Source organism: Pinus tabuliformis, chromosome 8 (assembly GCF_031772625.1).
Source record: "Pinus tabuliformis cultivar Carrire ecotype Pingquan chromosome 8, CPIR1, whole genome shotgun sequence".
NCBI classification, from domain to species: Eukaryota; Viridiplantae; Streptophyta; class Pinopsida; order Pinales; family Pinaceae; genus Pinus; species Pinus tabuliformis.
The window spans coordinates 1779174611-1779180562 of NC_142294.1; the positions used below are offsets into that span (position 1 = coordinate 1779174611).

Below are 5952 nucleotides of genomic sequence, written 5' to 3' on the forward strand. Positions count from 1 at the left end.
GATAATCTCCTCAAAAGGGGCTTCCAAGGTCCTAACAGGTGTTTTATGAAAAAAATGTAGAAGATGTGGATCATCTCTTTCTGACATGCCCATTTGCAGTCTCGATTTGGAGAGGAGTATTACACTCTTAACCTACATGCAGCATAGCATTCGAGCTCCCTAGATAGGTGCATTTCTCTGTGGGTTGAGGAGAACAAGACATTTCAAACATTACCCTTCTATATTATGTGGGCATATGGAAAAGTAGGAACGAGAAGATATTTGAAAGAGACTACCTAGATACAAGAGGCGCCTGTTTAAAGATCTCTACATATTTTATGGAAATAGGACCAACAAAAGAGAAGGTTAACTCGAGACAAATCCAATATAAAGAGATTTGGTCACAAAATCCAGATGATTTTTTTAAGGAGCTTCTACTAATAGGATCTGTGGCAGGGGGGTTTTTCTTGTATAAAAGCCTAGCAACTACTTTCAATTTTGTTGGAATAGTGGTACATGGACTAATAAAAGAGCATCATGATTAGCTCTTTGGGGGGCACTCCTATTTGCTAACTGGCTAGCTATAGAGGATTTATCAGTTTTGGGAACCCCAAATTGATTTTGGATTGGGTACAGAGATCCACTTTTGGGAAACCTTCCCTTATCTTCTGGATGCTACGCATCAAATCTTTCATGGGATCCTTCCAGAAAGTGACTTTCAGCCATATATTCAGAGAACAGAACCAAGAGGTAGATTTTCTCTCTAAGAAGAGTTGTTTCCAAGCATCGGGAAAGATCTTCTTCACTGCTTTTGACAATGGCATCTTCATCAGCACATGGAGTTTTAATTATTAAGGATATCACTGACTGTTCATTGAGAATGATCCTCATATGTCTTTTCAAGTTTTCTGTTTATTTTCTTTTCTTTTTGAAGAATGTATGGGAAATAATATAACAATGTCGTTGAGAAGGAAAGTTAGAGAGGTAAGAAATCTGTAATGATGTTATAGACCTTTTATAGACCTTTAGAGACGCTAGTAGATACATAGTGATTAAGATCCAAAATTATAAAATCCTCTGAGTTTCTACTGAGACTTATCTAGAACATAGAGTTACATGGACATAAGATCTGTCACTACTGCAAATGTATTTACTTTTATTTTGATTAATGGAAGTTAGGAGTTATTTTTTTCTCTGAAAACTCACAAATGTTTAGCCTACAAATAAATGTGCAAAAGTATCGTATATAAGCCAATAAAAATAATCAATTCTCTATCTAATCATAACCTCTTAAACAATATATTTAAATTTAAACCCCAATTCAACATCTACAACTTGTGCAAAGTAAAAAAGCATCAAAATACATCTTAAACACAAACTAGCATGAAGTTGCATCCAAAAAGGCAAGGCAAAGACTAGAGAGTAAACAAAATGAATAATTAATGTTAACCCTGTAACCTCTAACCACCCTTCCTTTGTCTAGCAGAGACATAAAAACTCTGAATATTCAATTGTCAATAGGTGGGTGGGGGTTGCTGCGTTGGCACTAAGCCAAAGCGCTTCTTCAGCAGAGTGCGATGCTTTGAGCATTTATTATCTGGAGAAAACCATGTTGTAACACAAGAAACCTCATGAGATAAAAGATTTTAAAAACATCAATGCAGCAATGCTATCCTCACATATTAATGACATGACATCAAATAAAGTAGTATTATCATAAAAATAAAGGAGACATACCAGGGTGGGCTGACTGTGTTGGAGACCCTACGGGGGAATCCTTCTGCAAGAAAAAAACACATTAAATTAACGTGTGACTCAACATGTAAGTTAGTTTACGCTACATTGCATTGAATATAGAATATAAAAGCACTCATTAGTATCCCTTCATATCTACTTCCTAGCAACAGTGTGGAAGCAAACTCCACACATAAAACAACATGCCTTCAACCGAAGGTCATTTACATATCAATCTCTGCGTAATTTATGCCAAGCAACATACATGACTATCTAGTATCAAGGTTTCAAGCTTGATCAGAAAAGCATTAAAACAGGCAATCTGGGTTGCATAGTTTAAGAGCGACGGGTTTCTGCTTGCAAGAGGCTGAATGGACTCAGATATGGAGACCTTGTTTCTGTGGAAGAAAGACCGAAATCTTTTTTCTGTGGATGGAGCGAAGTTCAAGAAGGATCTTATCTCTGTAAAGATATTTTATCTTTGTTGAAGGGCAGAATCCCTAAAAGATCTGAGACCTTTTTTTTCTATGGAGGGTCGAAGCCCTAGAGGAGGCCAAGAACCTCAGTCTGTAAACAGAAGGGACCGAAACCAGATCTACTGCCTAGATTGAGTTCTGAGGTCTATTTTGTTCATATCCATAATTATTGTCTAAGTTGACCAAGGTTGACTTGTGAATATTAAAATGCACCTTTGTTGAACTGAAGAATTTCTCCTAGAAAAGTTTGTTGGGTTTTTTCTCAAGTTTGGGCTTCCCAGGTGAAAATTTTGTCTCTTTGTACGCTAAGTGCTTGGCTGTCTCTTTATGATCCTACTGTCATTATTTCATTATGGTTAAGAACTTGTTTAAGAGATCATTGGAAGTAATTATCAGATTAGAAGATCGTGAAACATCAACATGGTATCAGAGGGATGGTAAAAAAGCAGCCTTAATAAAGTTCTAGTCCAAGTTCTGTCAACAATGCTTTTGACCAGGACAAAGAGAGACCAAAATTCTATCTAAGGCCTTAGAAGACTGTGACAAAGGGCCGATAGGTCTCAGGATTGACCTCAGGAAGGCCTCAAGACTGATTGAACAGAGGCCGAGCAGCCTCAGAAGTGGCCAAGAGGTGCGAAGGCCTGTGAAATAGCTAGTGAAGTTCTTAATAATTGGACCAAGGATATCATCAACATAATTATAAGCATTCTTAAAATCCTTTTGTTACTGATGAACTTCTAAATTGTTTTTCCAATAGGGATCCTTTGGGAGGAGGATGTTGACATTGAATTCTTAATTTGGATTCCATAAATCTCTAGCTACTTACGAATGATAATGACATAAGTTTTTGTGCAAAATCTTGGCCATGAGCAGGTCAGAGCCTGTACCAAACTAGGAGAGTGGTGATACAAGTTAAATTGTCTAAGAGGATTTGAAATCTTTTGCATCCCTGTTGATGAAAATTGTTTTACCATTGATTGCCTTTAGCTTCAAGGATTATATCAGAGGACACGTAGATAACATCTTCTACTTGCTACATGTTGTAATCTATGTACTAAAGGAATTTTTCATAAGCTAACAGTTCATCTGAGGATCTAAATGTGTAGATTACAGAGGGATTGTTTAGGCCTGCCTCTGAGGGAAGTCTGAGGATCTCTTATGATATTTGGAGAAAAGACCTACAATTGACGCAAAGTCAAACTCTTGTTCACTATCTATGCAACAAATTCCAGGTGATCAATGAGAGGTTTGAAATGATATGATGGCATCCAATATTGACTACAGTAGGATAAATTTGCACATGTCAAGTCTGATGAAATTTTGGGCTTGGGGTTTGCAAGCCCTAGAAGACCTGAAGCAAATCCTGAGTTAATTCTAAATTCTGTGGCATTATTGAAGTCGTGGCATAAAATCAAATATTTTGAAACAAAACCCGAGCCCCATTCTAAATTGATCTTTAGGCTTTTGTTGTAGCGAGTTTGTGCTTGTTGTTGTTCAAGGGTTCATTAATAAATTGATGTTTAACTTGCCATGGCTATGTTGAGCTCATAATGATGCCATTAACTATAGTAAGATTGTTGCCTGTGTCATGATTAATGTACTTAAGTATGCTGAGTGAAAGGCTGCCTGAGCTAAGATGACAATTGTATTGCTCTATCCAAGAATCTTTTTTACTAAAGCCTGCTACTACCAGTTTTGTTGAAACAAGAAGGGTATTTGGAAGAATCATTTATAACAGGAGTGCATGTAAGTATAATCTCCTCAAAAGAGGCTTCCAAGTTCCTAACAGGTGTTTTATGAAAAAAATGCAGAATACGTGGATCATATCTTTCTGACATGCCCATTTGCAGTCTAGATTTGGAGAGGAGTATTACACTCTTAACCTACAAGCAGCATAGCATTCGAGCTCCATAGATAGGTGCATTTCTCTGTGGGTTGAGGAGAACAGGACATTTCGAACATTACCCTTCTATATTTTGTGGGCATATGGAAAAGTAGGAACGAGAAGATATTTGAAAGAGACTACCCCAGATACAAGAGGCGCCTGTTTAAAGATCTTAGCATATTTTATGGAAATAGGGCCAACAAAAGAGAAGGTTAACTCCAGACAAATCCAATATAAAGAGATTTGGTCACAAAATCCAGATGATTTTTTTTAAGGAGCTTCTACTAATAGGATCTGTGGCAGGGGGGTTTTTCTTGTATAAAAGCCTGGCAACTACTTTCAATTTTGTTGGAATAGTGGTACATGGACTAATAAAAGAGCATCGTGATTAGCTCTTTGGGGGGCACTCCTATTTGCTAACTGGCTAGCTATAGAGGATTTATCAGTTTTGGGAACCCCAAAGTGATTCTGGATTGGGTACAGAGATCCACTTTTGGGCAACCTTCCCTTATCTTCTGGATGCTACGCATCAGATCTTTCATGGGATCCTTCCAGAAAGTGACTTTCAGTCATATATTCAGAGAACAGAACCAAGAGGCAGATTTTCTCTCTAAGAAGAGTTGTTTCCAAGCACCAGGAAAGATCTTCTTCACCGCTTTTGACAATGGCATCCTCATCAGCACATGGAGTTTTAATTATTAAGGACATCACTAACTGTTCACTGAGAACGATCCTCATATGTCTTTTCAAGTTTTCTGTTTATTTTCTTTTCTTTTTGAAGAATGTATGGGAAATAATATAACAATGTCGCTGAGAAGGAAAGTTAGAGAGGTAAGAAATCTGTAATGATGTTATAGACCTTTAGAGACGCTAGTAGATACATAGTTATTAAGATCCAAAATTATAAAATCTTCTAAGTTTCTACTGAGACTTATCTAGAACATAGAGTTACATGGACATAAGATCTGTCACTACTGCAAATGTATTTACTTTTATTTTGATTAATGGAAGTTAGGAGGTTTTTTTTCTCTGAAAAATCACAAATGTTTAGCCTACAAATAAATGTGCAAAAGTATCGTATATAAGCCAATAATAATAATTAATTCTCTATCTAATCATAACCTCTTAAACAATATATTTAAATTTAAACCCCAATTCAACATCTACAACTTGTGCAAAGTAAAAAAGCATCAAAATACATCTTAAACACAAACTAGCATGAAGTTGCATCCAAAAAGGCAGGGCAAAGACTACAGAGTAAACAAAATGAATAATTAATGTTAACCGTGTAACCTCTAACCACCCTTCCTTTGTCTAGCAGAGACATAAAAACTCTGAATATTCAATTGTTAATAGGTGGGTGGGGGTTGCTGCGTTGGCACTAAGCCAACACGCTTCTTCAGCAGAGTGCGATGCTTTGAGTATTTATCATCTGGAGAAAACCGTGCTGTAACACAAGAAACCTCATGAGATAAAAGATTTAAAAACATCAATCCAGCAATGCTATCCTCACATATTAATGACATGACATCAAATAAAGTAGTATTATCATAAAAATAAAGGAGACATACCAGGGTGGGCTGACTGTGTTGGAGACCCTACGGGGGAATCCTTCTGCAAGAAAAAAACACATTAAATTAACGTGTGACTCAACATAAAAGTTAGTTTACGCTACATTGCATTGAATATAGAATATAAAAGCACTCATTAGTATCCCTTCATATCTACTTCCTAGCAACAATGTGGAAGCAAACTCCACACATAAGACAGCATGCCTTCAACCAAAGGTCATTTACATATCAATCTCTGCGTAATTTATGCCAAGCAACACACATGACTATCTAGTATCAAGGTTTAAAGCTTGATCAGAAAAGCATT

The 5952-nt window shown here is 36.7% G+C and overlaps 1 long non-coding RNA gene across 1 annotated transcript; it reads right to left on the reverse strand.

Annotated features, from left to right (window-relative positions):
* Positions 1-5137: 5137 nt before the first annotated feature.
* LOC149243315 (uncharacterized) lies at positions 5138-5684 on the reverse strand. Its single transcript, XR_016245788.1, has 2 exons — positions 5646-5684; positions 5138-5521 (listed from the first exon to the last, which is right to left on the reverse strand). It is a non-coding gene; the product is annotated as an uncharacterized LOC149243315 (long non-coding RNA).
* Positions 5685-5952: the final 268 nt, after the last annotated feature.